Source organism: Rhincodon typus, chromosome 2 (genome assembly GCF_021869965.1).
Source record: "Rhincodon typus isolate 14 chromosome 2, sRhiTyp1.1, whole genome shotgun sequence".
NCBI classification, from domain to species: domain Eukaryota; kingdom Metazoa; phylum Chordata; class Chondrichthyes; order Orectolobiformes; family Rhincodontidae; genus Rhincodon; species Rhincodon typus.
In genome coordinates, this window is record NC_063333.1 from 3,589,221 (window position 1) to 3,600,364 (window position 11,144).

The following is an 11,144-nucleotide window of genomic DNA, read 5'->3' on the forward strand; positions in this document are numbered from 1 at the left end:
AGCCCACAAGCTCACAATAGATCAACTAACTTGATTGAGTTTTTTGAAGAAGTGAAAAAGAGGATTGATGAGGCCAGAGCAGTGGACGTGATCTATATGGACTTCAGTAAAGTGTTCGGCAAGTTTCCTCATGGTACACTGGTTAGCAACGTTAGATCACATGGAATACAGGGGGACCTGGCCATTTGGATACAAAACTCACTCAAAAGTGGAAGACAAAGGGTGGTGGTGGAGTGTTGCTTTTCAGACTGGAGACCTGTAATCAGCGGAGTGTCACAAGGTTCGGTGCTGGCTCCACTGCTTGAATGAATGAATGAATTCTGCAGGACTGTTCTTTTCATGACATTCTTGTCTGCTCCTCCATGATCACGGACACTTCCTCATTCTCCCATGGCATTGTCCCATATAATCACAGAAGATGTAACACTTGACCATTAAACTTCCTCCCTCCTCACTGTCCAAAGCTCCAAACACACCTTCCAGATGAAGCAGTGCTACTTTCAATCTATTCTTCAGATTACAGGACTGTGACCTGTGGTTTGCTACAAGGTTCGGTGCTGGGTCCACCGCTTTTCATCATTTATGTAAATGATTTGGATGTGAACATAGGAGGTATGGTTAGTAAGTTTGCAGATGACACCAAAATTGGAGGTGTAGTTGACAGCAAAGAAGCTTACCACAGAGTACAGTGAGATCTTGATCACATGGGCCAATGGGCCAAGGAGTGGTAGATGGAGTTTAATTTAGATAAATGTGAGCTGCTGCATTTTGGAAAGGCAGATCAGGGCAGGACTTATACACTTCATGGTAAGGCCCTGGCGAGTGTTGCTGAACAAAGAGACCTTGGAGTGCAGGTTCATAGTTCTTGAAAGTGGAGCTGCATGTAGATAGGATAGTGAAGAAGGCATTTGGTATGCTTGCCTTTATTGATCAGTGCATTGAGTATAGGAGTTGGAAGGTCATGTTGTAGCTGTACAGGACATTGGTTACACCACTTTTGGAATACTGCATGCAATTCTGGTCTCCCTGCTATAGGAAGGATGTTGTGAAACTTGAAAGGGATCAGAAAAGATTTACAAGGATGTTGCCAGGGTTGGTGGGTTTGACCTATAGGGAGAGGCTGAATAAGCTGGGGCTATTTTCCCTAGAGCATCAGAGGCTGAGGGGTAACATTATAGAAGTTTATAAAATCATAAGGGGCATGGATAGGGGAAATAGACAAGGTCTTTTCCCCAGGATGAGGGAGTCCAAAACTAGAGGACATAGGTTTAACGTGAGAGGGGGAAGATTTAAAGGGATCTAAGGGGCAACTTTTTTACGCAGAGGGTGATGCATGTATGGAACGAGCTGCCAGACGAAGTGGTGGAGGCTGGTACAATGCCAACATTTAAAAGGCATCTGGATGGCATCTGGTACATGAACAGGAAGGGTTTAGAGACATATGGGCCAGTTGCTGGCAAATGGGACTAGATCAGTTTAGGATATCTGGTCAACATGGGCAAGTTGGACTGAAGGTAACACAATGTGGAGCTGGAGGAACACAGCAGGCCAGGCAGCATCAAAGGAACAGGAAAGTCCCGAAGGGTTCCGACCTGAAATGTCAGCTTTCCTGCTCCTCTGATGCTGCCTGACCTGCTGTGTTCCTCCAGCTCCACACTGTGTTATCTCTGACTCCAGCATCGGCAGTTTTTACTATCTCTAAGTTGGACTGAAGGGTCTGATTCCATGCTGTATAGCTGTATAGCTCTATGACTCCATGACTGTAAAAGGCCTCAATCTGTGCTGTAAAGACTCTATTCCACGTCAAACATGTCACCGCATAAGAACCACACACCAAGGTGAAGATTGATATGTATTGGCTTGTCTATGTTGTTACTTACTAAATCATTTAATTTCTTTATTAGAGAATTTTTGTATTCCAAGAACATTCTATCATGGAGAACTCGATGTAAAAAAAAACAAACTACATTTAACAAGGAGTGTTAAACAGTATTTGATCCCACGAATTAGTGCATTCATCAAAAGATTAAAACAAGAAATCAGTGAAATACTGTCAGAATGCCAGAGAACCCTGCACATTGTCAGCATTGTAATACTGACAGAGCTCTGCAACAAAACTTACAGGATTCCTACCCAAGGATCTTATCCAATCAATGTTCATTAAGGAAACCTAAAGGATCGAGTGTTCAGAGCACAGGACAGTAAATCTTATGAGCCACATGATCAAACTTACTTTAATCACTGTTTTGAAAAAAAAAATAGCTGGCCTATACGATAAATGATAGCCAGTCAAAAAAGGAACAAAAGCTTGCATCTTTAACTTGAGTTGATTTTGAAAGATGTAGCTGTATCTGGATGGTTCATTAACTGTAAGAAGGCATTTGACAGAGAGTAATGGAGTGCCTCTACAAACTAGAAATTGATAGAAATTATAAAAGGATACAAAACAGAATCAATGCTGGCATCAATGATGGAATTTTACAGCGGCCTGTCAGACAGCTTGGTAACCAAAAGTGGAGAGCAGAGATATGTTATGGTCCCAATTCTGTTCAACCTGTTCACTGAAGCCACCTTCAGAGACATGGAAGATCTACTAGTTTGTAACATTGGGTGGTTAACATTGACAACTTTAAGATACAAAAATGATTACAGACTAAAGAAATTGCAAACAAAATGAAGGCAAGAAATGTGACTGTCGAATTAAGAAAGAATGTAAAGACGATAAGCAATGGTGATAAGCAGAGAACTAACCCCAGAAGTGTCATAGCGTCACACAGCACGGAAACAGACCCTTCGGTCCAACCAGTCCATGCTGAGCATAATCCCAAACTAAACTGGTCCCACCTGCCTGCTCTTGGCCCATATCCCTCCAAACCTTTCCTGTTCATATATCCATCCAAATGTCTTTTAAACATTGTAATTGTACCCGCATCCACCACTTCATCAGGAAGTCCATTCCACATGCGAGCCACCCTCTATGTCAAAAATTTGCCTCCTTTGTCTTTAAATCTTTCTCCTCTCACTTTAAAAATGTGCCCCCTAGACCTGAAATTCCCCATCTTAGGGAAAAGACAAATACCATCACCTCTATCTATATCTCTCATTATTTTCTAAACTTCTATCAGGTCAGCTCTCATCTTCCTACGCTTCAATGAAAAAAATTCCAGCCTTTCCATATAAGTCAAACCTTCCATACCCGGCAACATCCTAGTAAGTCTCTTCTGAACCCTCTCCAGCTTTATAATATTCTTCCTATAGCTGGATGACCAGAACTGGACACAGTGTCCCAGAAGAGGTCTCACCAGTGTCCTGTACAACCTCAACATAACGTGCCAACTCCTATTCTCAAAGGACTGAGCGATGAAGGCAAGCATGCCAAACACCTTTTTAACCATCCTGTCTATATATGACACAAACTTTAAAGAATTATGTATCGGCACTCCTCGGTTCTTCTGTTCTACAATAGTTCTACAACAGTTCTCTGTTCCACGACAAGTGAAAATTAAAGTAAACCGATAAGTCCTGGAACAAGTGGAAAGTTTCACATGCCTTGGACAGATTAAAGGGACACATGGTGGGAGATGTGAATGTGAAATCCATTGGAGAATTGAAACAGCTAAAACCAGCTTTATCAGAATGAAGGTGGTGTTAACATCAAATAAACTGAACTGAATCTTACAAAGAGAGTGCTAAGGTGCTACACCTTGCCATCCGTGTTATAGGTCTCTGTGACATGGACAAACAAACAGAGAAGATGCTGCTTGGCCTGCTGTGTTCATCCAGCTCTACACCTTGTTATCTCAGATTCTCCAGCATCTGCAGTTCCTACTATCTCAGAGAAAAAGATAAATGCATTTGAGATATGTAGGAGAATGTTCCATATATCCCACATACTTTCCACAGATGGACAGACTAAAGAGAAAGTGGTGGAAATGCCTGGAGAGAGGAAATTAGTGTACAAAATCAAAGAAGATACACTACTTTGGTCACATCATTTGAGCAGATGGCAAACAGAGATAATTATTGCAAGAAAAGATTAACAGAAAATGCAGGAGGGAGAAGCAGAGGAGAAAATTATGGTGAATATGTTCAACTACATGTAGCTGATTAAGGTGGAGTGTGTAAGAGTATGGGAGAGGCAAAAGTGGAGATTCATGGCAGTCAACCTTTTGTGAAAGTGGTGGCACCAATGCATGAACAAACATTCTGTTCCGGTCCACTGCATGAGCAACTTATTAAACTCAGTGAGACGCTCTGCCATTCAATGGAGGTCAAGTGTGTCAGTTGAGCATGTGTGAGGGACAAAGGTTTTTTACTTATTCACAGAATGTAGGCGTTGTTTTTATTTATTCACAGAATGTAACCTAGTGTTATTTTAGGAGGATGGGTTTAACAGACTGGGCTTGTTTCCACAAGAGTTTAAAAGCGAATGGGGTGGTGACTGAATGATCTTGACAGGTGGGCACGTAATGCGTATTTCCTGGGCCAACGTTTATTCCCCATCCCTAAATGCTATTGACAAGGTGGGGTGGGGCTGCCTTCTTGAATACACTGCAGTCCTTAGATGTAGCAACACCCACAATGCTGCTGGGAGGCAGTTCCAGGATTGTGACCTAGCAACACTGAAAGACTGGCAATATGTTTCAAGTCAGGATGGTAAGTGGCTTGGAGGGGAACATGGAGGTGGTGGTATTGCCATGTATCTGTTCTCCTTTGCGCTAAGTGGTAGTGGCTACAGGCTTGGAAGATGCTGTCGAAGCAGCCTTGGGGAATTTCAGCAGTCTGTCTTGTAGATGGTACATAGAGCTGCCACTTTGCCATTGGCAATAATAGGAGCAAACAGGAATTCGAAGATATAGAGACATTTAGGCATTGTAACGTACAAGTCATAAAACGTCAGTATTTTGGCACAACACATAATTAAGGTGGCTAATGGGATGCTATCCTTTATGATGAGAAATTTTGACTGTAAAAACAAGGAGGGTTTGCTTTGATGTCGAGGGCATTGGTGAGACCACATCTCAAATACGGAGTGTATTTTGGTCTCCTCATTTAAGGAAGGATGGAAATGTGTTGAAGGCCGTTCAGAGATTACTGGATTGATTTCTGGAATCCTAGGGTTGTCTTAGGATGATAGGTTTAACAGACTTAAAACTCCTGTGGAAGCAGGCCCAAAGTGTATGGGATGATGACACTATGGTCTTGACAAGTGGATGTGTAATGCAGGTTTCCTGTTGTGGATGAATTCAGAACTGGGCGGGAGGAGGGGGAGTCACCCTTTTATGACAGGGATGAGGAGATTTTCTTTCTTTCAGAGGGCTGTGCGATGTTGGAATGCTTCGCTTCAGAAGGTGGTGGAAGTGGGGTCATTGATTGCTTTAAGACAGAGGTAAAGAGATTTTTGTTAGGCAAGGGCCTCAAAAGGTGATATGTGAGAATGTGGAATTATCATCAAAAATCTTATTGAATGGCACGACAGGTTCAAGGGGACGAATGGCTGACTTGGGCTCTTATTTTGTATATTCACACAAATATAGTGGATGGGGTACCAATCAAGCAGGTAGCTTTGTCCAGAGTGGTTATAAGACCGGAGGAAATAAGAATAGGATGTTGTGGTTGGTTCGCTCGCCGAGTTGGTCTGTTAGTTTGCAGACGTTTCATTACCCTGCTGGGTACCATCATCAGTGCAGTCTCCGATGAAGCGCCGTTGTGTTTTCCCGCCTGGTATTTAAACTCTAGGGTCCGTTGGAGTTGATTACCTCATTTCCGGTTTTTCTTCACAGTGGTGTGTATGTAGGGACTAGTTCTATGTGTTTGTTGATGGCCTTCTCGGTAGAGAGCCAGGCCTCTAGGAATTCCCACGCTTGTCTCTGTTTGGCCTGTCCTAGGATCCTGGTGTTGTCCCAATTGAACTGATGTTTCTCTTTATCTGTGTGAATGGAGATGAGGGAGTATTGGTCGTGACTTTTTGTTGCTAGTTGGCGTTCATGTACTCTTGTGGCCAATGTTCTTCCTGTCTGTCCAATGTAATGTTTGTCGCAGTCCTTGCACGGAATTTTGTATATTACGTTGGCTCTGTCCCTAGTGGGTAAGGGGTCTTTGGTTCGAGTTAGCAGTTGGCATAGGGTTGATGTGGGTTTGTGCGCTACTTTGATGCCCAATGGTCGTAGAAGTCTTGTGGTCAGTTCAGATATGTTCTTGATGTATGGTAGCGTGATGAGTGTGTTAGGGCGTGCAGTATCTTCCTGTTGTTGTTCGTGTGATAGGCATCGTCGGATCCAGTTGTTTGGGTATCTGTTGTCCTTAAATACTTGGTGGAGGTATTCCTCGCTTTTGGTGTATTTCTGAGTTGCTACAGTGTGTTGTCGCTCATTTAAATTGTGTTTTCACACTTCTTTGTTTGTGTGTGTTAGGGTGGTTACTGTTGAAATTCAGTACTTAGTCAGTGTGTGTGGCTTTTCTGTATACCTCCGTCAGGAATTCCCCGTTGCCCCTGCGTTCTACCATGACGTCCAGGAATCGGAGCTGTTCATTCTTTTCCTCTTCTCTGGTGAATTTGATGCCAGTGAGAGTGTTGTTTATTAGTTGGTGTGTCTCCTCTAGTTTGCTCCGTTTGATGATGACGAAAGTGTCATCCACGTATCTGATTCATCAATACTCAAGAAAATTGGGGAAAATGCAGGACAGTAGATGAGAGGAATGTTGGGAGTCAGCTGTGGTCCTATTGAATGGCAGATCAAGCTCAAGGGCTGAACTACCTACTCCTATCCTTATTTATGGTTCTTGAGTAGATTTGTAGCTTGGGTTGTGGATGCTGTGGTTGGTTCGTCAGTTCGCAGACATTTCATTATCCTGCTGGGTAACGTCATCAAGCTAATTGTGTATCCAGTTTGCCAGCTCTCCCTGGATTCCATGTGAACTAACCTTCCAGAGCAGCCTACCATGTGAAACCTTATTAAAGGCCTTACTGAAATCCATATAGACTACATTTACTGCCCTGCCGTCATCAACCTTCATGGTTACTTCATCAAAGAGTTCTAACAAATTTTTGAGGCGTGATCTCCCACGTAGGAAGCTATGCTGACTGCTCCTAATCAAATCTTGTGTTTTCAAATGCATATCTTATCCCTCAGAATCTTCTCAAGTAACTTACCTACCACAGATGTTAGGCTTACTGGTCTATAATTCCCAGGTTTTTCTTTGCAGCCCTTCTTGAACAAGGGCACAACGTTCGCTACCCTGCAGTCTTCAGGGACCTCAGCCACGGGTAACGATGATGTAAATATATCAGCCAGGGCCACTACAATTTCCCTTTCCATAACTATTTTTAAAATTAACAGAACTACGGTCACTGGTCCCAAAGTGCTCCCCAACTGTCACCTCAGTCACCTGTCCTGCCCTATTTCCCAAGAGTAGGTCTCGTTTTGCCCCTTCTCAAGTAGGGCCCTCTATATACTGCTTAAGGAAACTTCCCTGAACACATTTAACAAATTTCACTCCATCTGAGCCCTTAACACTATGACAGTCCCAGTCTGTGTTAGGAAAATTAAAATCCCCCACTATAACAACCCTATTGCTCCCACGAGTCTCCCCAGTCTCCCTGCATATTTGTTCTTCTAATTCCCGTTGACTATTTGGGGGCCTATAGTACAACCCCAATAATGTCACCATCCCCTTATTTCTTAGCTGCACCCACGAAGCCTCACTGGATGATCCCTCAGTTATTTCATCTCTGACTACTGCTGTGATACTCCCCTTCATCAAAACTGCAACTTGCCCTCCCCTCTTTACTCCACCTCTGTCCTGTCTAAAGCACTTGTACCCTGGCACATTAAACTGCCAGTCCTGTCCCTCCCTCAGCCATGTTTCTGTAATGGCTATAATATCCCAGGCCCACGTACCTATCCACACCCTGAGTTCATCGGCCTTACCTCTCAGCCCTCTGGCATTTTAATAGATGCAATTTAATCCAACAGACATTCCTCACTCCCTGTTGTGTTCCAGCCTGACCTGTCTCTTCAACTTGCTATTTCTGATTAACGTATCTCCTTCCAGCCTCGCACTTGTCTCCATGCTGTTGAGGATCCCACCCTCCACCAATCTAGCATAAACCCCTCCCTTGTAGCACTAGGTAAATCTCCCCGCTAGAATATTTGTACCTGAACTGGAGGGGGACTATCTGAACTGAGATTTAAAGGTATGGAGCAGAAGGTTTAGTAGAGATGCAAAGGAAAAAAAAAAAATTCACACTGAGGGTGGTGGAATCTGGAACTCCCTTCTACAGAGGCAGAAACTCCCATAACATTTAAGAAGCTTTAGAATCCCAACAGCGTGAATACAGGCCCCTCGGCGCAACAAGTCCACACCGACCCTCACAGCATCCCACCCAGACCCCTCCCCCTATAACCCACTTATCCCTGAACATGATGGGCAATTTAGCATGGCTAATCCACCTAAGCTGTACATCTGTGGAAGGAAACTGGAGAACTCAGAGAAAACCCATGCAGACACGGGGAGAATGTGCAAACTCCACACAGACAGTTGCCCAAGGGTGGAATTGAACCTAGGTCCCTGGTGCTGTGAGGCAGCAGTGCTAACCACTGAGCCACTGTGCCACCCTGAAAGGCTTTCTTAATGTTTATTTGACACTAGGCATACAAGGCTACAGACCAAGTGCTGGAAAATGGAATTATAATGATTAGGTGGTTGTGAGAGATCAGGGTGGATGCAATGGGCCAAAAGACATTTTTCTGTAGGTCTATATGACTATCTTATTTGAAGTGGTCATTGCCTGACACTTGTGCTGTGTGACTGTTTAAAAAAAAAACACTTATCAAGTTGGGACCTTGTCTTATTCCATCAGAAGGTGAGCTGCTTTAGTGACCCAGTAGTTGTAAATGGTAACAGTGTAATTCATTGTTTCTGAGCATATGATGGATGGAGTTTTACTTCCTTAACCAACTTTTTGATCAGTTGTTTGTCACAATTGAGTGTCAAATTTTGACACAACATTGCTGTTTTACTATGTTAAAAAAAGGTTCTTTAAAATGCAGGTTCTTGCTAGAGTGCGAGACAGTAAACCAGGGCAGATTGTGCACTTATACAAAGAAAGAATTGGAGGAAAGGTCACAAAAGTATTCTAACAAGCCAAGTCTAGCTCTGAAATCCATGCAGACTGCCACTGTCTGGTACTTGGATAAGACTCTAGCTGGTTATCAAATTGGAAGTTTGTTGCTACAATGTATGAATTTGGAAGACTGATTCCAAATTCAGAAATTCTCTATTTAAAAACGTAATGGCAGTAAATTTGCAAGTGAAAGATATGGAAAAGCTAGCAGAGAATAGGCAAACAGAATGAAAGAGGAACATGGATAAAGAAGAAAATATTTTAAAGTCAGTAACAGAATTAACGGTTGATGGGGAAAGAAAACAGGAAAGTTAAGTTGAGGATTATCAGATCAGTCATGATCTCATTGAACAGCAGAGCTGAATTGATGGGCCAAATGGTCTACTCTAAGAAAGGACATGGATTATTTCACTTGAGGCTAAAGGAATTAAAAGATATGGGGGAAAAGTAGGCTTGAAGGGCTGAATGGCCTACTCCTGCTCCTTTGTTTCTGCTCCCAATTTATGGCCTTACAGACATATAAAGCTACCAGGAAAGAAAGATGGGTAGAAGGAGACCGTTGGAGTTATACAGCATAGAAACAGATACTTCGGTCTAACTCATCCATACTAAATCGGATATCCTAAACTAATCTAGTCCCATTTGCTAGCATTTGGCCCATATCTCTCTGAACCCATCTTATCCATATACTCATCCAAGTGCCTTTTAAGTGTTGTAATTGAACCAGCCTCCACCACTTTGTTCTATGCACACAACACCTTGTGTGTGAAAGTGTTGCCCCTCAGGTCCCTTTTAAATCTTTTCTCCTCTCATCTTGAACCTATGCCCGCTAGTTTTGGACTCCCTGCGAAAAACAGCTTGGCTATTCACCCTGTCTATGCCCCTCATGATTTCATAAACTTCTATAAAGTCACAGCTCAGCCTCTGACGTTCCAGGGAAAAGGAAGTCTCAGCCTCTCCCTCTCCCTATAGCTCAAACTCTCCAACCCAAAAAAGAAAAGAAACAAAATAATTGAATTGTTAACTCAATGAAAAGACAACAAAACTAATCACTTATTTGTAGTCCTTGAGAGATGAAGGGGGTGGGTGTGAAAGTGCATGAGTTTGATTGCAACAGTGAATAATGCAGAGTGAACAAGTGTTGTATCTTCTGGTTTATAGGGAAATGATAGTTTGGGTCTGTAGCTTTAAATTTGTAGAAAATGAAGACACAGTCATGTGACCTGTTCCAGATTCTGCCTGAAAGCACTTTAACATTTCTGTCCTGGGCTGCTGCAATGTTCCAAACCACAGCACAAGCTCCAGGAATAACATTTTCTGTTCAGGTAGGCACTCTACAGCCTAGAGCTCTCAGCGTTGAATTCCTCACCTTCAGAAACTGATTGCATTATGTCTGTTCTCTATTTTTCCTTACATCCTTTCTGTCCCCACATCCCCTCTCCCACCCTTCTCCTGTTTACTTTACTCTCAGCAGAAGGGGCTAATTCTTCCCACCCCCCAACTCATTTTACATCACTTTCACTCCTACTGTACAGGGCTAGGGGGCTGGGACTGATTCCAGCCTCAGGTGACTAGCTGTGTGGAGTTTGCACAATCTCTGCATGGGTGTCCTTCCACAGTCCAAAGATGTGCAGGTTAGGGTGGATTGGCCATGCTAAATTGTCCATAGCGTCCAGGGATATGTAGGGTACATAGGTTAGCCATGGGAAATGCAGGGTTAGAGACACGAGCATGGGGTGGGGATGGGTGGGATGCTGTTCAGATGGTCAATGTAGACTCGATGGGGCAAAATGGCCTGCTTCCAGACTGTAGGGATTCAATACAAATAAGCCCACTGTCTTTGGAACTGGGCCTCTACACCCTCTGACACTCCTCCGCTTCTGTTAAAAAAAAGGTATTTTAAAAAAGCAATTATCTAACATCTTTCAGTTCCGAAGCATCATCACGTTGGACTTGGAATATTAACTGTTTTTCCTCTCCACAGAAGCTGTCAGACCTGCTGACTTTCTCCAACATT